At 29.6% G+C, this 25,771-nt stretch overlaps 2 protein-coding genes and 1 long non-coding RNA gene across 9 annotated transcripts in view; 1 reads left to right on the forward strand and 2 right to left on the reverse strand.

Moving 5' to 3' along the window:
• The window catches only part of LOC143191058 (uncharacterized), a 41,463-nt gene extending 31,606 nt beyond the window's left edge, over positions 1-9,857 (reverse strand). For 3 of the 5 annotated variants that reach the window (XM_076395743.1, XM_076395742.1, XM_076395744.1), the window contains exons 1-2: positions 9,700-9,857; positions 9,581-9,642 (exon numbers count right to left, since the gene is read on the reverse strand). The gene's annotated coding sequence lies outside the window, so the exon portion shown is untranslated. The remainder of the gene's footprint in view (positions 1-9,580; positions 9,643-9,699) is intronic. The other 2 variants (XM_076395745.1, XM_076395741.1) reach the window with 1 other exon arrangement.
• Positions 1-25,771, reverse strand: part of IP3K1 (inositol-trisphosphate 3-kinase-like protein) — a 375,891-nt gene that overhangs the window by 346,275 nt on the left and 3,845 nt on the right. The gene's annotated exons all lie outside the window — the stretch shown is intronic.
• Positions 10,054-15,172, forward strand: LOC143191071 (uncharacterized). The gene is made up of 3 exons (XR_013004395.1): positions 10,054-12,061; positions 12,226-14,883; positions 14,975-15,172. It is a non-coding gene; the product is annotated as an uncharacterized LOC143191071 (long non-coding RNA).

Consider the following 25,771-nt stretch of genomic DNA (forward strand, 5'->3'; position numbering starts at 1 on the left):
GGCGTAACACCTTCTAATAACCATATGTTCAGATCAGTGCAGCCTGATTTGTATAGCATCAAAATGCTGAAGAAGTGCCAAAATGAATCAATGACTGGATATCTGGATTTCCAATATCGTTATTTCGACATCGTATCGTCATGTTGAATTGAATATATATATATATATATATATATATATATATATATATATATATATATATATATATATATATATATATATAGAAAACAATGAAAATATTTTAATTAGTATATATTGTGGCAATTTTTCTCCATAAATGTCTTAAATAAAAGCATCCACTATGCTAATGCTCTATTGAACAATGCCTTTCATAATGTAATACTATTATTGATACTTTTCCTAAACCCACAGTAAAGAGTGGAGCTGTGCTTTATCAATGAATAATAATCTTATCGCGAGAAACAATATTAACTACAATCTAATGAGTTGTTTCTAAGCTCTTCCAGTATTTTGTAAAATTTTGTTGTAATCATGCAATATTTATGTTTCTTTTTGTTGCGACGGTTTAATGTGAATCTCAGCCCAATCGTAACAGAACTTATTCTGCTACTCTTTTATTTTATAAAAGAATGAATGATGATAAGAATGAAGAAGAAAGAATTGTTAAAAATGGCGTGATTTCAAATAAAAGAACGTAAATTTTTTAATCACTCTATAAATAACTCTATAAATTCGATAAGAATAGTTCATTATGCACCAGAACTAGATAAACTAAACTGACACATAGATAAAAAGGTTACCCTAATTAAAACCGATGTTTGCTTTGCTTAGTTAACTGTATTTTTCTATTCTCAATAACTGTAGCTTGATATATCAAAATGCATGTTACAGTGTATGGACAAAACATGAATACCTGACATATATATATTCGTAAAATATTTATTTATTAATAAGGTATTGAGCCACTGTCTGATTTTAAAACAGTTGAAATTCTTCGAGGAATAGATTCGCAAAGTGTATGAATAGGTTCCAACGAAATGTTATCCTATTTTTGTAACGAAACATCCGCCAATTCTTTCAAAGACGGAAATGGAATTATCTCCTCTAAAACTTCCTATAATGGTTCAATTAAGTTGAGGTGGCGATTATGGCGTCCAGGGAATGTTTGATGACGATATTTTAATGATCTTGAGCTATATGCATCATCTTGGAAGATATAGTAGTATGCTAGTTAGAGTAGTCATTAAGGATGTCGAGATATTTATATGCAATAATCGTTATATAATAAGATTCATCGGAATGTGGTATAGAAATTCTTTCAGTCATCAGGTTTTATAATCATACACCACTTAGCTCAGCATAAAAGGGTTCACATTTGCAGTCCTTCCCATGATTGTTAGCTTTGTGGAGCTCTCTAGAAACGGTATTACTGGAGTTAGTATTGAGCTGTACTGTGCCGCAGTAGTTTTAACATAGTTGGTAATTTGTTGTCTGACCACAATTATCTTCAATATTCCTCGTTCTCTGTCGGTTAACTTTGGGTTTCGCCAACTATTTCTCTACACTGATAATGTTTTACCATACTGTTGCTCAGGAAATGTTCAACAACCCAGCTGTTTTCGTCATATTTTGCAACCATGCACAAGATATAGTATATTGCATACAGTTCATATTATTTTGTATATCCCCTATATATTCAGACGAAACAAAAATTATGTCAAAATATTATCAAATTAGCTGAAAACAATTAAACTACCTGAAAAGTAATATACAATTCAACAAAATACTGAACATAATCAAGCGAAAAAAATATGAATTTCAAACTGCACTAAAACGATACAAAGCAATTTTAGTTTATTTTCAATGCTATTTTGTTAAGGTTTTACATTCTTGAACGTTTATATAAAATATTGTCAGAACAAGCTAAAACGTTGGACAATGTTTTTTCATTGTTAAACTAGAAATGTATGTTTAATTGAATAAAATATAACAATTTAAATCATCATAAATTTACTAATAATACATTGGACTGCTTTTAGGTGATATTAATTTAAGGAATTGAAACAGACATACAAGTCCAATGAGAAACATATGAAAAATTGAATATCAAATATACAACCGAGCGTAAGGTTTCTTTGATTAATTAATTTCATCAATACTGAATTAGATTTGTAAAGGTCCAAGTTCAATTTTGGCGAATCAAGATGTGATTTCGATTTTGTTCAACCAACGATTCGGTCGACCTTGTGCACCATTAATTTTCAGGGCAAAAATTCAATGTGTTAAATATTAAAATGTCAGTTATTTTTAGCTATATCAATTTGTTGACGAGTGTCTCTAAAGAGCATATGAACTAAAAATCCATACAGTATCAATCGTTAATATAAAAAAGACCTTGCCTTATAAAATCAACTACTTTATGGCATCCATTCTTCCTCGGACAGATTGAAAATCAATCACAATGCATTATACTTCTGGTAATAAAAATAAATTGAAATTCTAAGAAAACTTGTATTAAGTAAGTATTCTTGTATGCTTAGCATATAAAATAAATCAATCTTCACAACAAATATTTAGAAAAAATCAGTTAAAAATGTTGATACTGATGAATGCTGAGATCTCTTAACAGAATAGCATAACCATAGCAAAATGATAACAAGATAACTAATTAATTATAGGGACAATTCAATTAATATGTTTTAAAGTTTATACATCCCTTATCTTCAATCATTATTCATAAGAGAAGAAGACGAACACAATACTTTGAATAAGTTCTCGCTATTTCATCATATTAATAACACAACATCTGCAATTAACATTCATTATCGATCATTTCCCTGACATCTAAATATTTTTTCATTAACTATACTAAATTTTGTAAAAAAATACAGATATTGCATACGGAATATTTGTTACGATTTATCGAAACCATGCATTGTCGAATAAAAAAATTGGTTTAATTCCAAAAATAACAGTTTCAATGTTGTTAAGATAAAATTAAGATTAATAACGGCGGATATAACGTATATGTAACGTATAATCTAATCCAACCGAAACAAAAACATAATTAGTACTCGCCAGAATTTACCGTCCAGTTGTTAGATATTTTCAATGGATGTGGCTTTATCAGGCTAGGTTATGTAGATACCGACTACCTAATCACAATTAAACAATTGGCAGTGTTTTAAAATAATTTTGAATAAATAATGATTACAAAAAAAAAGAAACGAGAACCTCTTCAACATAATGATATGTCAATCACAGACTTATACTTTTAACGGATTCAGAAATATTAATTTATTATTCATCTGTTTATATTACCATTATACATATACGGTTTGAAGTTGTACGGATTTTTAGTTAACACATGTTTACAGCCAATAAAAAGAAAACGCATACAAATGTAAATCAACTAAGAAAATTATATTTTAATGATACTTCATAATTATTTCAGTAACACAATATGAAACTAATGCAATTAAATGAACCTTCTTAAAAAGTACATACAAATTAAAATCAGAACTGTTAAAACTCACAACCAAATTAAAATTAGTAATATAATAAAACTGTTAGTTTTGCTATAATTGAAACTCTATGATACAACTAAAATGAAACTAAATTGTCAACAAAGGTGATATATAAATGTAAAAAAACAATAAATTTTACAAATTGAATTAAAGCCAGTGGGGCAATATGTAATACTTTTGATAAAAATTTTTAATTAAAATATGAAAATAAAGTGTGTAAAAAAGTTAATTGATATATTAATCATTATCTACAATGATGGATAAAAATATTGAATACTTGTTACAAGAGCTGTTTTTAATATTCACTATCGTTCATCTAATATATGCGTAATAACAAATCAACTGAAAAGTCCCCGGCCTACCATTGTAAAACACACTTTTTTGGTAAAATTAGTTTTTTTGTCAATGAAAATTATTTCATGCGCATCCCAAAATACAGACGCCATAACCTTGCGAGCCGACTGTTGCGTTTTCTCACGCTTTGGAGCGGGTTCATCGTGTGCAGTCCACTCGGACGACCGTGATTGGACTTCGGAGTGAAATGAAGGAGCCATGATTCATACATTGTCACATATCGACGCAAAAACTCGGGTTTATTACGCTTGATCATCTTCAAACGCTGCTTTAAATCATCAACTCGTCGTTGTTTTTGGTCAAAAGTGAGCTCGCGCAGCACCCACTTTGCACAGAGCTTTGCACATATGCAAATATTCGTAAATGATATGATGTACACGTTCAGTTGATATATTTACAGTATCTGCTATTTCATTCAATCTCAACGGTCAGTCAAAATCATTTTGTAGATTTTTAAATGTTTTCGTCGGTAACAACCTCTTTGGGCGTCCACTGCATTCACCGTCGTCTTCGGTGCTCGATTTCACCACGTCTAAACTTAGCATACCAATCCTTGATTTTCCAGGGGCTGTGTCCGGAAACTTAGCATCAAGACAAATTTTTGCTTCAACTGTATTTTTCCCTTCAAAAACCAATATTTTATCAATACGCGAAATTCCTTTTTATCCATTTTTTTCACAGTAACAAAAGTTGCTTCACTCAAAATCCTATAATTCACAAACTAATGATCCGACAGCTGTCAAATTTATACACGCATCTTTTGAGAGTTATGGCTAACTAGAAAACTTATGGATTTAATTCTAGTAGCGCCATCTATGTGTCAGGCTGGGGACTTTTCAATTGACCTGTTATATGCTGCACGTATTGTTTAAGGATTATTTAGATTATTGATTGGTTATCCTCTGTGTTAGTAATAAAACAAGTATATTAAATATTATAATTAATAAATTTGCTAAAGAATCTGCAGTAAGTAAATAGTTGTAAATATAATTATTGGACGCAATCGATAACTTCTAGAAAAGAAAATAATACAAGAAGACACCGAAAAACGGATAGCAACTTAAAGAAGTACATAAGTAGCATATTTACAAATGCATACATTAGTTTACAAATCCCAGTTAATAAAAAAATAATAAGAAGAAGATAGCTCAGCAGATTAAATACGAAACATCCTAAAAATGGACTCGGACTTCTCCAATCTCGTAACAAGACACAAAAAGATTGCAAAGAGAAAAAAGGTGCTTGCATGTATTCCGATATTTTTTTCAGATTAAAAATACATTTAGTAAGAAAAATTTGATTAATATATATCATATTAATCAAAATATTTTCCATTGTTCAAAAAAATGTCCCATCTTTCTAGCAACAGGCGATACCGTGTCGAAATAACGATGTCGGTTTGGCAGCGATCCAATCATTAAACAATTTATGTACTTTTCAGTATTTAAAAATCATGTCGATCAATGTGGCATCGATTTAAAAAGTGGTTATCTGAAGGAGCTATTTCCAATAACCACTCTGAGTGCAGCAAAACTTCCCAATCGAGAAGCAACAGTGTATCACTGTTGCAACAATTCGTCATTCAGTATGTTCAATTAGTGTCGGTATATATCTACAGTAATAGTTTCAATAAGTTTCAGCAACTCCTAATGGACGATAAAGTGTAAATGTAAAAGACATTGCTCATCCCACCATATGCAAAGCCAGATTTTATGACCATACATGTTCGGTATTGGATGGCGATATGGATAACTCTCCTGGACTAACTTCCTTGTTATGATTTTCTAGTCCATTTTTAGTCATTGACAATAAAATTGCAAGTTGTAAATCGTTGAACATAGAACCAACAATTAAAATGTGATGGAACAGCATTACCATACGTTTCTAAAAGTATTTGATGGGTTTATGCAGCAGATTTCTTCAAATCAAACAGCAGAAGTAACGAATGTCTAAATTATGATTTTGTGCATTCCATGATATAATAATAAGCGATATTTAATGTAGAGAAATATCAAAACCATCGAATTTAATAGTTAAGTTACATTACTATCTTAGTTGTTTATACTGATCATCGTAATCTATGCTAATCAAAATACATACGAGCATCTAATAAATGTGATTATGGCGATTGGAAAGCTATAGTTACATTATAGCAAAGTTCCTGTCATTAAAGAAATATGCATATGACGGCCTGTTGCGGCATAACAACAATTTTATATCTCTATTGGTAGGTTTAATTTGTTGTCAATAGTGCAAGTTTAGGTCTAAAAAGACTCTTAGACTGTAAGGATAGATAAATTACTCATAACTAGCCTTATAATCTCCGGGAAACCAATACTGCAATAACAATCGCGGTCAAACCAAGATCGTAGTGGAACAACCCAAGTATGTAGTGAAACAATTAAGTTTTAGTGGGACAAACCAAATTCGAGATGACATAAAAACGTGAGCAAAACAATCAGTCTTTAGACAGGCAAAGTCTCCTTGCTTACATCAAGCACGATCAGTAAGCCGTCGAAACCAAGAGTCGAATACAAAGATAACCAGAAACAAGAAAATTCTAGTCATAAAGCTTAGAAGGAGATGTCAGGATTACGAAGCATGCGGCTAGCCACTTGTAACATTTGCATTGTTATCCAAACAGTCTGTGATCGGATAGCATCGCAAGTTATAAGCTGAGAAAGAAACAATCCAGTCACAAGGCTTACACGAATGCGTATGGTCTGTACCACCAAGAAGTATACAGGATACCATTTGCAACAACAACATTGAGGGGATTAATTTGAGTAAAAAAAGAGAGAAGGACGCGCTTTCAATGAACTGATAAATACAGTGTACAGGAAAGCTGGGATTTGATTCCTTAGGTGTAATCTTACGCAACCTATGGGTTTCAGTAGAGGTTATGTTATACTATAGAGTTTCCAAAATCAGTGAACACATTATACTCTCAAGAACTGACAAATAATTAAGATTGCATTTTTGGACGGATAACTTTAAAGTTCCAATTTAAATTCTATGGAATCGTTATGGTGTATTTTAAAACACATAATGAAGATAATAGATAATGAAGTAAGAAATAAGATAAATTACAGAAAAAAATATATATGATTTTTCGTAAAGCAAACGAAACAAAGTAATTAAATTGTTAGATATCTTATATATGGAAAACATATGATATTTTATAACAGCATATTTAACAAAAGAGTTACAAATCTTACAACTCCAACAATTTTATCCAACAGTGCATATAACAAAGAACTATTTTCAAATACTATTATCTCCCCAATAGTATAAAATGTACCAAAAAAATATATTATAAAAGTTTAGTAATCGTTAAAACAAATAAATCATCAATAATCAATAAGCCAACCTTAACATCATATCCAAACGAAAATTAAATTCATTCAATTGACAATGAATGAATTGATGATATTGATGATTCTAATTGATACAGTTGTTAGCATTTGGTGAATATGAGTAATGAAACCCAGAAGAGTAAAATACTCGTTATAAAAATATGAATTCATCAAGCAAAAAAAAACATTTGAAATGATAAACTAATTCGAATAAAAATGTATTAACACTTAGAAAAAGTGGCTTAATAATTTATAAAACTTTGTTCTCTAAAGCTCGAAAAAGAGCTTTTACAACTTTAGTTAATTATTAACAATTAACGCTGAAGCAAAGACATTGAAGTCATTAAGATCAAGACATTAGATTGATTCAAAAAAATAATAAGCAATCTACACACACACACAATTTGAATCAAATAAAACTCTCAAATATATAATGTTGTTTCGTTAAAATTTACCTCAACCAATATTGCATATACTAATGTTTCTATAATTGTTGAACTCTCTAAAAAACACTGCAATCCAAAAGATCATTAAAAACCAACTGACGATACAAATAATGTAAAAACTAATTCAAAAATAATATATAGCCCGTCCAATAAAATAGAAAATGCCCACCACAAATGAGGTTGTATATATTGCCAATTGTAGTTTGTAAAAATGTAAAATTCGTTTTAATACCGAAGCGGATTTTTTATTCTCATTATATCCGAGTTAAAAAGAATGTTGTGTGATGCGTCGGGACGTGATGTAACCGATTCAGCCTATAAAATTCGATTTGGGTTGGTACTAGTGAACTATGTTGCCAAATGTCTACCAAATTATTTAAAGCTTAATTAGAGGTTATACACCGATATACGTTAGAACGCAAAATTCGAGAACCAGATTCGATTCGTCGAAATTTTGATTACACCTATTGGTTGTTTAGTTGGACGTGCAATAGGTATAACAGTAAGCTGACCAGAGGGGATAATGATCATGTACATCCCATTGGTCGTTTCTTTGGAAGGGAGACGTTATATAAAGTGATCAATAAGGGACAGGATATACTAAGAAATCAGCCTGACGTCTCGAGACGCCATGTGTGTTGATTGAATAGTGTTATCTCTTTAGTTGTTCAATAAGTCGCCATTTATTTCCGTTTAAATAAAATGATTTTAAAATTAAGTAAAAAATGTTTGTTCTACTTTCTACGCGTTTCATAACACATTCAAAAATTGGTTAATTATAGTCACAATTTTTCTATCCAAGCTTTATAGAGCCCAATATATTGTAATAATTAATTATTATTTTAGCACTGAAGACTACTTTTGTGACATATTAACAACGATATTGATGTTGCTATGCTATAATATATTCTCAAAAGTGTATATCAAGTTAACAAAACAGAAATTGGTATTGAGGTTATAGAAGAAGTTATATCGCGGCAATTGTTAAAAAAATGGCATACTCAAAAATTCTGATTAGAGAAAATAGAGAGCTGAAACAAAATAAAACCATCAAGGGAAATGGCTATCGATTGTAAATAATGTATATGAAAGGACCATTAAAAAAGGCGTTTCCCTTACAAGAAACGCTATACGAGAAAACATGAATACTTAAGTGAAAAATTAGTCTTGCAGCATCTTTACAAGTTAGTCTTACATCATAGTCTCTACAATTATCATTTCCTGTGATCAACACCACATAGGCTTAGCAAACATATAAAAACCATATAATATGTAGTATAAAGTGTAGCCATAAAAATACATCAAATAATTGACGGTATTTACCAAAAATATCACTCATAATTAATCTCCAGTACTTAATTAATATTTATTGTAAATGGCAGTGATATTACTTAGATTTATATATATATATATATATATATATATATATATATATATATAAATGAAATGTTTTATTATTTCCAAAATTTAATTGAAATGATATTAATGACCAAAAAATTATTAATATTAAGAAAATATATTTTATGTTAAAATATATTTATTATTTAAATACTTCTAATGTTCCTTATTTATTCTCAGAACTTGTTTGGAATGTAAAAAACTTCATTCATTCTGTGCTTCCTTATCAATAAGTCGAAAAAAAAAGACAAATATTCTCGCCAGTAAATTTAAATTAAAATATGATAAATATATTCAGCATGACTAGAATAAGATATACTTTAACGTTCATAAAAATGTTCATAAAATGTATAAAAATACTGTCTCAACATGTTTCATGTTAATAATAACAAAATATATTTAAAGAGGCGGGTTATTTTCATGCAATCGAATTCGTGAAAATAATTACGTATCTTGAAAGGTGTAAATATTTAATAGTATGTGTTTTCTTTCAAATGACTGAATCCCTAATCAACACATAGTAAAATAGAATTCTTACCTTTCTTGGTACTCGTTTCAGGCTAGTCTCAAACAAATTACAAAAATAAACGTGTACAAAAACTGGAAAATAAAAATAATTTATAATCATAAGTTGGCATTAAATAATAAGCTACTTACCGTAAACAGTTTACACAAAAACCACGTACATTTACAAAATTAAATTACAAAACCATTCTGAATGGCCGAATGCCAATTGTCAAATGATATTTGAGGAACGATACGATAGCTGAATTTGTCGTACAATTGTCGAAAACAATTTTTTAACAAATTCCATTCTTCTGGAATTTCTGATAAAAATGCGTAGTTTGCTAGCTAGTACATATTTCTGAATTTAAACTATATATTTGTATTTATAAAATATGAATATTTTATTAATTAAAAACTACTCTATAAACTTATTTGTCGAAATTGCTTTAGTTTTTTTTACATATATCTAAAAGGGTGAAATTGGATGGATATTATTCAGTAACATATCGGCTGCTGGACTGGACCTAGAAACGTCCTTCAAACAATATTACTTAAAATAGTTAAGTGTTTATAATTATTAGCAATTCTAATCCCAGAAAAGTGATAAAAAAACACGAAATCATCAACTTAAAATTGTAGCTGGTTTTATCGATTCAGGGAAAAACACTGTTACGACAGTTGTTAACAGGACCAAAACAGTCTTTGTACTCAGCTAATCATAACTTCCAAGTACAGAATTTAGAAGCTACAACTAAATCTTATTAACAGAACCCAGATCATAATGTTTCGTAATTAATTCATTTTGGCTATTTTCATTCAGGATTGCCAATGAGGGCGGGTCGATGTAGTGGACATCCGCCCGTTATTTCTTATTCACATTAATGAATCAAATAACCATGGAAAGTTAAGTGATTGCGGATTACCTCAAATTAATAAAATATAATTATTAAATTGAAAGTAATATAAATATTTAATGTCTGAAACATATTTTGAAATGTTTTATAGTGGTTCAAATAATTATGCTTAAAAAACTTGAGAAACCGGCGGAAGAACACGGATATTACAAGCCTACTTAACTGCATCCTGTGATGTCAAAATTGTTTGAGGAACTGCTGCTATAACGAGATTTTCAATTTGGTTTTCGAAATCATCACTCAATAATCGACCAACTCCATACAGTAACAACGCTTATTGGAAATGCACCTGAACACTTAAACCTATTTTGGCTGGAGTTCCCCAGGCTAGTCTCTTTGAAGAATTCCTGTATCTGCTCTATACTGTTGATATACCAACAACAGAAGAAACAGTACGTACAGTAAAAATATATATTTCTGTTTAACACTGTAGAAAAATTACAAGTAGCAATGAAGAATATCTACAAATTGACAACAAAATGTTAAAGAAAGAGCAAAAGTGTGGCTCTAAATCAATCAACTGTACTGATTAGTTGGATGATACTCTCAACTTGACCTAAAATTAAAGAGATTGGTTGTATTCGTGCGCGTGTACCAATGCTTAAGATTCCAACAAGTACACATTCTTAGAAAGCATAATTAATTCAAAAGTGAAAAAAAAACAAAATACTAATATACCGGCTTAGTAGCCCCAGTGATCGATAGCATGATTATCTTACTGCCGAGATGGACATGTGTCCGAATCCCGCAAGGCATGGATGTAATTATAATTGTAAATGTAACTAGACGTCAGTGTAAAATGCAAAAAGAATAATCATCCTGATTATGCCAATCATGCCAAACCAAGCTGGATAATACCGGATAATAATATAATAATAATAATAATAAGTTTTTTAAGATGGTTGATCTTATTGCCGAAAAATTTATTTTTTAAACATTAATAAAAAATCTGGTTAAAAATAGATTTTTTAAACAGTAAAAGTATTGTTTTTTTTTAATTTCACCTGTAAAAAATACCTAAAATGCATGCCTCTAGATTAGAACACCCATTAATATTAAATTTAATTAAGGATACAGGTCATTATAATCATTTGGTTATTATACGCAAGTGCCAGGGATATTACAAGCAATCTTTTATAAACAACGAAAAGATCCAAATAATAAGAATTACTCCGTACACAAACAGTATTAAAATATTTAAAATAAAAACTAATAAAAAAGCTTCAAACTATTTTTGAATATAAAAAAAATCTTAAAGATCGCGCAATTAAAATAATAGTTGCGAAGTATCTTGACTGTGGTAAACAAACTCTCAAATAGTAATGTTTGTGTTTGAATATAAACTAAAACAAATCTAGCAAAACATCATATATATGAAAACACTTTATGGAAAATTAATTTTTTTGCACTTCTGAACTAATTGTCGCAAATTCAGAACATTGAATTCAATATCGAAAATAATTTTAAGTCAAAATAAAAAGAAGAAATTTAAACAAACGGTTTTGTTTACAGCAAATTGTATGATATTCTATGTTATCAGAATAAGTAGAAAAATTGATTAATGAAGTTGGAAATTGTTGGAAAACTAACAATTTCTGGTAAGTAATTATATTATTTTTTACCTTCTATTCTGTATTGTCAGTCGTTAAATACTAAATAAAGTTTAATGCAATTTCTAAAATATGGCATTTTAAGGAAATTTTTATTTAAAATGTGTGGGGTACAATGTAACGCGTTAAAAAGGGGTTTTTTCTTTGGGTAGGGACATTTTCAAAGTGGACGATTCTATAACAAATGAAGCAGAATAAACAGGTCATACATGGTATGTTCATACTATTCATCTGAATAATTTCTGATACAGAATAATCAACCATATCAAACTACAATTTCTGAAAATCCCGTAGAAGAGAACAAACAACTTCTAAAGTAACTTTCACATTGTGACCAAATTCTGAAGAAACTGAGCTTAAGAAAAAGATGTATCCGCCAAATGAGAAGCATTTTAGTGAGGCCCAACGAATGTGGAGAATATCTGAAGGTCTGTCCCAGACCCTCCAAAAGAGAAAGCAACAAGAGAAAACGTTGTACGCCGCCAGTACACTACTTCATTTTTATTATCAGGCCTATAAATCGATTTTGAAGGATTTACAACACATGAAGTTACTGTGTACTAATCGCGTTGGGAACATTTGTAACCAACTTCATGTTGAAGCTTCACTAACAGGCTTCACCTTTCATCATTTATCATTTTCGTCGAAATGTGAACAAAAATATTTTTCAGTGCGTTGAAAATGTCTGAATTTGTACTAAGCAAATCACATTTGTGGGAAGGTTTGCGTTTTACTTCATTTTTAGGAAAAAGGCTGTGTGAAGCTTATGGGAACCATGCTCCATCGATTTCAACATGTGAATACTGTTTTCGATATTTTAAAAGCGGTGATTTTAACACCGAAGACAAAAAGTGATCGATTAATTGATGCGCTTGAACTGAGTACTGCGCCTCGACACTATTATTCCAACTACTATAAGACTCAACAATATTATTCTTCAGCATGACAACCCTCGACCACATGTTGTAAAATCGGTAAAAACATACAACCCCATATGGAAATATACTACTACCCCACCCGCTCTATCCTCCAGACCTTGCTCCTTCAGATGAATACTTGTTATTAATATACTTGTTAATTAATACGTGTAATATCGACATATCAGTCAACAACTGTCTGAGCAGTGATTCACTTCTTATGAAAATACTAAAATATGGGTCAATTTGTGCATAGCCTCAAAATATATCTCGTTTTCTCGAGATAAAATCCATAAAATGCCCGAAAAAATTAAAAAAGTATCGGCTATCGAAGGAAATTACTTTGAATAAAATACATTGTACCGACTCTTCATGATAAATTTTCAAATTAATATGAACTGAAAGCAACCATTACAGGTTAACTTCATTATATTATAATATTTTATATGAATTCAGGACTGGAATTAGATCTTTTATACAAATAACACTGGTTCACTAACTAATGAGGCTTCATCCTCTTGAATCTTCTTATTAGATTTGCGTTATCTAGGATCTGGATAGTGTCGACGTTTACATGATTGAGCAATTTTTGTGCGTGGCTTATTGTAAATTTGACGAGGGTTTTGTCAATAGTCTCCTTTTAAAGGTATCGATGGATTACGGCAGTACCAGGGTTCATCAACGATATTCTTTAGTGCTTTATTCTGAAAACTCACTAACTTGGATATTATCCAAACGCATTTCATACCTTGCTTATATAGAAGTCGTTTATTATACGTTCTTTTGGAATTTCTTCCAAGTAGCCAATAAAAGTTTTTCAGTTCGATTTTAAGCTCTTCTCGTTTATTTTTGGCATAAACTTTCCAACGCTTAAGGCCACTCCTAGAAACATAGCTCAATCAGCAAAAAGTAAAATTTAGCTCTACAGATTTACTTTCGTTTAACCTGATGTCCAAAATTTAAGTCTGTGTTAATTCTATGAAACGCAAAACAAGGAACACAAAAAAGCTACATTCAAACATAAACATATAGGTGAAACTAAATACAGTTCAGAAGGTTACTAATAAAGTCTTGATGAAAAAATATTATTTTGTTTTTTACATTTTACAGCAAAAAAACATTTTGTTGGAGAATTATTTATTAAAAATCAGGTAATAGGTGTAGGAGTCAACTCAGACAGGTATAGGATTACACTATTTGCTGTTATTTAATGTCCTACAAGATCCAAGGATAGAAAACTGATCGAAATATAGAACGCAAAGGGCCAAATACTTTTTAGCAAGACAGTGCTGCTCATACTGCGAAACTCGAGTAAAGACCATTTTTCAGAACAAAATATTTAAATTTTAAAATGGCTAGCGCCTTCCGATGATACTGGAAAAGAGTGGAAAATAGACTAGGATTATGCTGAAAACTTATATGAAACACTGTCGAAGAGAGTAACTGAAGTTGTAAACATAGAGGACTGAAATAAAATCATCAATTCTTTTTTTACTAAACTGTGCTATAATTTTACGTAAGTAAAATCGGTATTACGACGTATCGGTACGGTATCTTATCGACGGTATCTTAACGTAAGTTAAAATTGTTCTATTTTTTATATTTTCGTTTGATAAATGATGAATCTGCCTTTATACCCCATATATATACTGCACCAATATGAGACAGATGCTAATATATTTGTCATTCATTAACAAATTTGTGAACTCTGATAATTGTAAAAGTAGTTTCTAAGTATCCCATACTTTAAACATTTTATTTTTAGGCTATTATGAAGCTTAAGGACAAAGAAAATAATAAAACGATAGAATATATTGTATTATTAAATTAATGCTGAGCTCACGCTAAGCAGTAGGTCCAGTCCAGATTTCCTAGGTAGGAAAATGTCCCTAGGTAGGAAACTAAAATATAACAAGAAAATGGCAAAAAATATAGACCGGATAACATCAAAAATCGACACACTAATTAATCCTGATCGTTACAGCTGACGTAAGAACTGTATTCAGATTGGGGCCTCTCTAATAAAAACCAGACAGCTAACAGCGATCTTCAAGCCGTGACCGTCCGTTGAATAATAATCATCGAACACAGATCCCGAATGTGCGTCATCGATATCGTTACCCTTTAATATTGGCATTCAGAGATCGCTTGATTTAGATACGTTGAATTAATATGGAACAGATCGTACAATAAACATCTTTTAAAAAACAGTTCAAATACTTTTGGCGTGTGTTATTTGTTTTATTTATTTTCGCATTATTATTCTGTTTCGGGTTTGTAATGCGTCGTGTCAGGTAATAAAATTGAATAAAAACCGGATATTACCGAAATTATCATCGATATTAATAAAAATAATAATTACAATATAATTTTAATAATTATTCAAATTTATACATATTTTAATGTTAATGACGAGTAAAATTAACGTACTCCCCGACATGTGGATCCTGCAACATGTGGCACTTTCTTTATACGTTAGTTTCGCCAATTGGGTAACTCAGAATAAATTAAATATCACACTAAATGTAGATCAAAAGCAAATATATGAATTAATATTCTGCTTTTCTGAAGGCATTGATACTTAATTGACATTGCTCCACAACATGTTTAACCTCAGTTTATTTTGGCTCCTGGTTTCTTTTCTTGACATTAAAGCAACTTCTAACATGTTATTTTGACATATTTATACTTTATATCGTACAGCACTGTAATGTTATTGTCTTTAAGTAGCTCCCAATATTTTCCCAAAAAATAAAACTTGCGTAACCATGAAATTATTTCACATATTAGTCACCTATTGATTATTACATAGATATTTTCGATATCCTCAATAAAAAAAGTATTTTTTTCCGAAATGACGTTATAATATTTCAGTACTCGCCATCTTCTTTATGGTCACTTAAATCCATTGCATAAATGTAATTAATTTAGTCATAATAATATCTAAAACATGAAACAGCAATTAAAAAATACATACAAATTAAATAAACCATCAAAACTATTCATTTTTAAGGACAAATATCTTATTGTAATCTATTAATTAAAATTAAATAAAATTTTATTTCCATAAAACATATTTATTGCACACATTTTGCGTCTCGTCCCCTGGCTTTTTCTATTCCTTTAAAAACAGCGTTTGTCGCGGAAAGTCATAATCTTTCCACCGGTAAGTTTTATTTGATGATCTTTCAAAAGATTTTGTTTTATTTACATATTTACTATTAGTTGAACATATATTCAGATATGTCGAGGCTAATTACGTACTGTAAATACTACTATGATTATTTCTGATTTCCAGCCAAAAGCATTTCCACTACCATATCTTCCCTGTCTCCTAAGATATCAGGAGAAGGACTATATGTCTAGAGCAGATTTACAAAAGTATTTTTATGGTAGTTCTTACGTACTTTAGACAATGGACCTTTTTACTCTTTTAACTTATGTCACATATTTGATTATAGTATAATTTCTCCTCCATAAAATATAACAGCCAGAAAAAAAAATGATGCGCGTGCAAAACAAAATCACCCCGATAAATACATGAATAAAAAAGATCATAAAAAGCATTAAAAGAAGAAAGAAAAAGGAATTATTAAAACTATGGACTTTAGGCTTGTTCGATAATTTTGAGAATTTCAGAGTAATGAATTAAATGTAGTGCACCAATATAAAGCTTTGAAAACAAAAAAAAAATCCTAACTAAGAACGATGCGATTATACATATAGACTTTATCAAAAATTATCAATCAAAATATGCTGGAAAAGTGTAATTATTTCATTTTGGAAGGTCGAGATAACAATTAAGTATGCACACAGTGCTCTACACCAAAGAAGTCGAAGAGAAAATACACATGTTTCTGAACTTAACGTATAATTTATAGGGAGTTTTAACCTAATATGATTAATTTTCATTTTAGAGTAGTTATAACTGGAACCAATAGTTAATCGTAGGAAGATATCCAAGTCACTTGAAGAGGTGTCCAAAAATCACAATCACATTGATGATGCAAATATATCGGATCAAGAAGCAAAATTTGGATCAGTATAAGATATAAAAAAATTTTCAGACTCACTAAAGATTCACAAAGTTAACGGAAGTAAATTTCATTCCAATCGTTTTGGTGATGTAAAGTTTAAACTGTTTTTGCGACTTCAATAACTCCAGTAATATTACATTGGAGTATTCAATTTTAAAGTTTAAGTATACTATTATTGTGGTAGTAACGACTGGCTGAAAGTTAAAATCTGATAATGAATATTCATACAATGAATAAAGAAAGTTGAAAAAATCTTCCGTTTTTCTTTAAACTCAAAGTATGTTTAAAATACTACATTAAGGGTACCTCTTAAATTAAAATAGTCTATATATTTTTTGTACAGCAAACATTTCATTACTTTCAAATATTTACGTAATACTTCAGCAAAATTTGCGTACTTTTATACATCTTTGAAAAAGTACAAAGATTTAATTACACAGTATATAAAGACATGGACATCATGGAACACATAAAATTGTTGCTAGATCTGCAGCCAAAACTCAGATCTCAATTTTCGGATATTGGTTTCAACTATTTAAATTGGTTTATTTAATGGCAATGACAAAAGAACGGCCTAGAGGATCAACAAAACAATGAATTGCAAGACTTATTGCCTGCTTCAGAAAAATATGAATATAAAATTTAAAATATTATCTAAACTATTCAGATAGCCATTGGATATGATAAACTGGAATATATAAATATATATATATATATATATATATATATATATATATATATATATATATATATATATATATTTTCCCTATATAGCATTAAAAAGTATTTCGATCAAAATATTTACTCGTATTTTGTGAACTAGTTAGACATATTAATGTTTTTATTACCGTTCTTATGATATATCTTACGGTTCCTCAAAAAGGAAAGACAATTCGACCTTAACGAGCTCAATTGACAGTATACATACGACCGTAGTTTCGTACGTATACAGGCCAATTTAAAATTTTGCTTTTTAAACGATTGCTGACGTAAATGCCTTTTGGATAATTACTTATTCATGTTGTGTCCCAATCAATTTTTTAAAATAATAGGTGCTTAGAGAACTTAGTGATCTTATTTGCACCATTAAATAACTCAACTCAATGAATCAATGAATCATATGAAAAAACATTTTATTCAATAAAACTTCTCTATAATATCAAAATTGTTTTTACGATAGATACAGGAATAATTTATAAAATATATAAGAATTGTGAATAAAAGTAGCATTGATAAACAGTAATAATTTAAAAATATATAAGAATTGTGAAAAAAAATAGCATTAATAAGATAACTCATTTATTTGGTCTAAAATGAATAATATTTTGGTTAACTTAGGATTCTGAATAAATAGTCTTTAAATGTTTAAATTTTATTGATTGCCACTTACTTGTACTTTTTCTACAACATTTGGCAGAGATATCTTGTGAATAATAACCTAACAATGCTCTTTTGGAATAATAACTGTGTCGTCAGCAAATGTTCCTTCCAAGTATTGTTTATTTTGCTGTTGGGATATCAGCAGTATGGGTCAAATATATGAGTGGTCCTGAACATTACCCTGGGGAACTCCAACCAAAATAGGTTTAAATGATGAGAATGCCTATTATGCAAGACAAGTTGAACCACTCATGCAAGACTAAATTTTCTTTCGCAAATATATGACTGCAGAAGTTGACAATAGTTTTACGTTAGCAATTTGCTCATCTTATAGAATTAGTATCAAATGCGATACCGGTCAAAGGCTTGTAAGGACATCCAGGAAAATGTCCTACTTTATTTATTTCCTTCAAATGCTTTATTAGCATTATTATTTCAGGCAACTTAAAACATTTCAAAAGATTCTTCAGTCGCAAACATTAAATAAGTATATAACCATGATTATTTCTTTTCGTGGCAGTTCTTCCGATAACCCATATGAAATATTAATAAATTCTAGTTTGAGTGTTTAGGTTTGGGTTTGTTATCAATTTTCATGGCAACCACAATTAGATGAATCAGATTTATAGCTACATCGGGCTAATAAACAAGAATTGTATCCATTGTACGTTCTATATCATTGTGTTGGAATACGTTATCTAAGTGTTGTGCGAATAATTCAGCTTTTTCGACGCTGCACTTCATTACATACATATAGATTCAAAAATAATTGTAATAAAAGTTATTTATATAGGAAATAAAATATTCTTGACAATTTTATATAAAAAAATAAAATTAAATACTTCAAAACAATTTTCATAACAATAGTTTCATAAACAATTTTATTTGTACAAAAACGAATTAAATAGAATACAATTATCTAGTCATGCGTAACTGTTTCACATAGAATCATACAGTTTTGACACAAAAATATAAACAAATATCATGTCATCGTGTCATTGTTATTATATATTTAGTTATAATATGACTAAATCTATCGAGTTCCACCAACTACAAAGAAAACATATAAAATAAATTTTAAGTTACACACGCCGCTTCCGGGACTATATTGTTTACATACTAACTTTACAAACACATATAACTCTCGTGCCTGAAATGGAACAGGAAGGACTAGAGGACATGTAGTTTCAGCAAGATGGGGCCACAGAACACACAGCTGGTTCAACAATTCAATTATTGAATGATGTTTTTCCATGAAGACAGAAGAATTTCAGGAAGTAGCGATTTAGCATGGTCAGCCAAATCTCCGGATTTAACAGCATCTTTTTCTTATGGGGTTTTTAAAATCAAAAGATTATGTGAATAAGCTCCAAATGATTCAATATCTTAAAGACAATATTCGTCACGAAATTGAAGAAATTCAGCCTCAGATTTTGCAGAATATCATGAAAAATCCCTTAAAAAGCGCCGAAAGCTGCATAGCGAATCGTGGTCACCATTTAGCCGATATTATTTTTCAATCAAAATTAAAATTTTGCCCATGTTTCATCCATTGTCACATATAGACATAAAAATTCGGGTGATCATCTTCAAACACTGCTCCGAATCATCAATTCGTCGTTGTTTTTGGTCAAAAGTGAGCTCGCGCGGCATCAACTTTGTACAGAGCTTTCTCATACCCAAATATTCGTGAATGATATGAAGTACACGTTCAGTTGATATCTTTAGATTGTCTGCTATTTCATTCTATTTCAATTTACGGTCATTCAAAATTATTTTGTGGATTTTTTAAATATTTTCGTTGGTAACAACCTCTTTTGGGCGTCAACTGCGTTCACCATCTTCGGTGCTCATTTTACCACGTCTAAACTTAGCATACCAATCCTTGATGGTTGATTTTCCTGGAGCAGTGTCCGGAAACTCGACATCAAGCCAAGTTTTTGCTTCAACTGTATTTTTTGCCTTCAAAAAGCAATATTTTATCAACACGTGAAATTACTTTTTATCCATTTTTTTACAATAACAAAAATTGTTTCACTCAAAATGCTATAATTCACAAACTAATGATCCGACAGCTGCTAAATTTCTACACGCATCTTTTGAGGGTTAGAGCTAATTAAAAAACATATGGATTTAATTCTAGTAGCGCCATCTATGTGTCAGGCCGAGGACTTTTCAATTGACCTGTAATATACATATGTTAGCATTTAAATCCAATATCCAAACCCTGTACAACAATCAGATACTGAGTCAGCATAAATGAACGATGTCAACATCACGGAATGATACCAGGACGGCCTCCTACAGATAGACATTGACACATTACCTAGTCTTGCCTGTCGGACGAAGAAACCAGTATTTTTGTCGAATAAAGGCCTTTTATATATATATAGAGTATATATATATATGTATATATATATATATATATATATATATATATATATAGAGTATATATATATATATATATATATATATATATATATATATATATATATATATATATATATATATATATAGTCGAATATAGAACCTCTTTCTTTTTTGAAGTCGGCTAAAAATAAAATCATTTTCAAGAACCCTGGTGTTATTTCTTATTATAACATAAACACCATATGGCGATTTTGGCCTTAGATTCGACTTCGTTTTATTTTATGACTGCCATAAATGGCCAGCTTATATAAAATAATATATTATACAACGCATTACACACGAATGAAACAGCACAGTTTCACTTAATAATAAGAGACCACTCCTTACAGGTACACTTTAAAACTATTGTTTTTAGAACACTTTTAACATGTAAGATTTAAATATTTGCTCCAAATTATAAATATATATACATATATATATATATATATATATATATATATATATACTCTATATATATATATATATATATATATATATATATATATATATATATATATATATATATATATATATATATATATATATTATATATATATATATATATATATATATATACTCTATATATATATATATATATATATATATATATATATATATATATATATATATATATATATATATATATATATTATATATATATATATATATATATATATATACTCTATATATATATATATATATATATATATATATATATATATATATATATATATATATATATATATATATATTATATATATATATATATATATATATATATATATATATATATATATATATATATATATATACTATATATATATATATATATATATATATATATATTATATATATATATATATATATATATATATATATATATATATATATATGTATATATATACATAAATTACTCTATAAGATCCTATTAAGTTATAAAACCATCTTGTATTTCTAATACATACATTTCTAGAAAAATAATAAGAAAATATGGTTAATACTAGCGTTGGGAACTATCGATGAAAATTAAGAACTAGCGTCGAAACAGTCCATAGTCGCAAAACAATCGAAATAGTCGATAGTAAAAAAATAGCGACTGGAAATATTAATTACTATTTCGGTCAAATGCTGGTCAACTTGTTGACTGTTTTTCTATTCGTTATAAGAAACGAACATGTATGAATTCTTTTCAATTTAGAGAGAGGAAAAGACAGAGACAATTATCTGTGCTGCGTGAAGTGACAGTGTGAAAAACGGAATGGAATAATGATATCAAATATGTTTCATCGTATTTTAATATTTTAAAAGTAGCAAGGACATAATTTAAGTAACTGGTTTCTTTCTAATTCGTTCCAACGTATGCTTACTAATTTTTTTTTTCAACCGTGCCATAAATGAGACGTATATGTCTTGTATATTTAACTTTCTTTGGGAAAAGGAAAGGAAAGAGATAATTGCCGGATTCTATTACGTTAAAAACAATAATTTTAATTTTAATTATGTAAAATTATTTTTATTTTTTGGATATTTGACTTGAATTTGAAGAGGAATTGAGTGACCACTAAATATTTCTATCGTGTTTTCAATCAATCTTTATCGACTATTTAACCATCAATCTTTTTAAAAACAATAATAATTTTATTAATCGTTAATAACTAATGTTTTTCTATGATTATTATTCATTGAAACTTCAATGAAAGAGTTTTTAACATTCAAAAGGCTTGAACAAACATCGAGAGAGTTAGATCGAATCGAAAACGCCGATCAAGAAGAGCATTACCTATTATTGTTGTGTAAAAACAACATAATACATTCAAAAGTATTTTACTATTTATCATTCATAATTTTATTCCTTTTGCCCTATTACATTACTAGATAATTATTTACAATATATTGTTATTTACAACCAAGACAAATGAAACTAGTAGGACCGAATACAATAACTGAAAGTACACGACTGAAACAGTCGATAGTAAAAAAATAGTAAATTACTAAACAGTAGATAGTCCCCAATGCTAGTCAATACTATTAATAATTAATAAAGTGTACGTCCCGCGATTTATCAGTTCTAATCGATTATGAATTATATAGTTGAAATACATTGATTACAACCAAATAACTAATTATTTTATATACATATATATATATATATATATATATATATATATATATATATTAAAATAACAATTAATTAAATATGCTTCACAAAATGTTTGTAAAACTCACATTAACGCCAAGAAATTTAGGTGGATTGGAAATTAATTGTTCCTCATGAACTGATGGTACCTAGACAAATCATTAATTCGATTTTATTGTGAAGAACAAATGCCATTGAGGCAGGTGATTTAAAAAGAGTCAGAAATGGTTAAACCATAGGCATATTTTAGAATTCAAAAGAGAAATTGGACGACTCAAAAGAGAGACGGAATTATAAATAAATTCCCTTTGGAAAATATTTAAAAAAAGTAATTTTCCCCAACTCATTATCTAATCGAATCTACTAACTTTTGTAAACTGTTAGTAACAGCAGCTTTATCTAGTTGGATAATAAAATGTAATTGCATTTTTGAATAGAATGAAAAAAAATGAAATACAATTTTGGGATAGAAAAAAGGCACATTTCCGGTTTGTTTAAGAAGATCACATGGACACACCATGTTTACTTTGTTATAAACCATGGAATCCTTTGAACCGTTCTGCCAAAATTTAAAATGATTATTAGAGAAAATTCGAAATAAATCAAATGTGGACCTGCATCATTTAACAGATTGAGTTAGGTATATTACCGTTCTTGCGGCATAACTCAAAGAAATAATATAATATTAATATATTTTCATAATACAAAGACATTTTTGTGGCAAAATTGTTATATTTTTCTGAACAAACTATCAAAATAATATCTCTGTTATAATATATAGAGTGTTGCTAAAGTTGGCGAATATAACACAACATTTTGTCGTTTGCTTTAATGATATAAACGAAAATTCTTATTATTAAACTCCTAGATCATATACTTTATTTGGCTAAAGAGTAAATAACAATAATTTATAATTTAATAATTATGTGCCTAATAAACGTCCTTAAACGGAGTGTAAAAGAGTTGTTGAAAATATATATTTTTAATAGAGTAATATGGAAAGACAGCTGGAGCTGCTCTAACTGAAGAAATGTATTAAAGGACGTTTCTAATAACGCGATTTTTATATGTCATATATACAGGCAAATAGAAGTTCACTGATGGAAACATAGAGGAATTGGTCAACAAAATTTCCTGTCAAGGCATTAAAAGTTTATCTAAATCAATGATAATTGGCCTATTAACAGATCAATTGAAAAGTCCCCGGCCTACCATAGTAAAACATATTTTTTGACAAAATTAGTTTATTTTTATTCAACGTTATTCCCTTCAAGGGTGATACACTGATTGTAGCGACCCTCCAACTTTTCGATACCATTTCTGTAGTACGATTTGTCCTTTGCTTCAAAATAGACCTCAGTTTCGGCGATCACCTCTTCATTCGACGAACATTTCTTCGTTGAGGAAGCAATTCGAAGCCCAGTTCATGGATTTTTGACACGGTGCATTGTCTTGGTGAAGCAGCACTTTCTTTTTCTTGAAATGCGGCGATTTCATCCTTCAAACGGTCCAATAACGCTATGAAATAGTCGTTGTTGATGGTCCTTCCTTTTTTAAGGTAGTCAATGAAAATTATTCCATGCGCATCCCAAAATACAGACGCCATGACCTTACCAGCCGACTGTTGCGTTTCCCCGCGCTTTGGAGCGGGTTTATCGTGTGCAGTCCACTCGGATGACTGTCGATTGGACTTTCTCATACCCAAATATTCGGGAATGATATGATGCACACATTCAGTTGATATCTTTAGAGTGTCTGCTATTTCATTCAGTTTCAATTTACTGTCATTCAAAATCATTTTGTGGATTTTTTAAAATCGCTCTATTGGGCGTCCACTGCGTTCACCGTCTTCGGTGGTCACTTCACCACGTCTAAACTTAGCATACCAATCCTTAATGGTTGATTTTCCTGAGGCAGTGTCCGAATATTCGGCATCAAGCCAAGTTTTTACTTCAATTGTATTTTTTCCCTTCAAAAAGCAATATTTTATTAACACGCGAAATTCCTTTTTATCCATTTTTTTCGCAATAACAAAAGTTGCTTCACTCAAAGTGTTATAATTCACAAACTAATAATCCGACAGCTGTCAAATTTATACACGCATCTTTTGAGGCTTAGGGCTAACTAAAAACATATGACTTTAATTCTAGTAGCGCCATCTATCTGTCAGGCCAGCAATATCTAATATTGACCAGCAGAATATTCAGAACCATAAAGTATTAATATGTTTATAGCGCTTTCTAATTATCAGAAAACTGTTGATATTGACACCATAGACAAAGAGTATTCTGAACAGCCAAAAAATTCCTCGACGATAATTGAAGGTATTACTCGATGAAACCATCAAATACACAACAAAAAATAGCGGTTATCGATGGACAATTATTCGAGCTCTTTGAATAAGATACATTGCACCGATTTGTCACAATAAAGCTGCTAGTTAAAAAAATCCTTCAACACTAATTTATAAACTAATCTACAATATGCACTATAAAATTGGCACAATGATAATTCTCAATAAATACCTGTTTAAAGTGAAGAAATTAAAATCAGAATAGATGCTATAACACCTAACTCAATTGAAATGTTTAAGCTGTACACTAAAAAAGGCCAGAATAATCCAAAATACACTACATAATTTTTCAGCTGGACAAAGATCGAACATGCTATTTCACCCACGATATTTCTCCAGACGTTTCTCCATCCGACTAAAACTGTCCCTATGGATAGCAGATGATCTATCAAATCAAAACGTCATACCTTACAATAAGGACATTAAAAAATGGATCGGCTAATAAATTCGGACATATAGGACTAG

The sequence above is a fragment of the Rhynchophorus ferrugineus genome, unplaced genomic scaffold (genome assembly GCF_030347505.1).
Source record: "Rhynchophorus ferrugineus isolate W39M unplaced genomic scaffold, kcgeb_rfMv2 rfM2, whole genome shotgun sequence".
Taxonomy (NCBI): Eukaryota; Metazoa; Arthropoda; class Insecta; order Coleoptera; family Curculionidae; genus Rhynchophorus; species Rhynchophorus ferrugineus.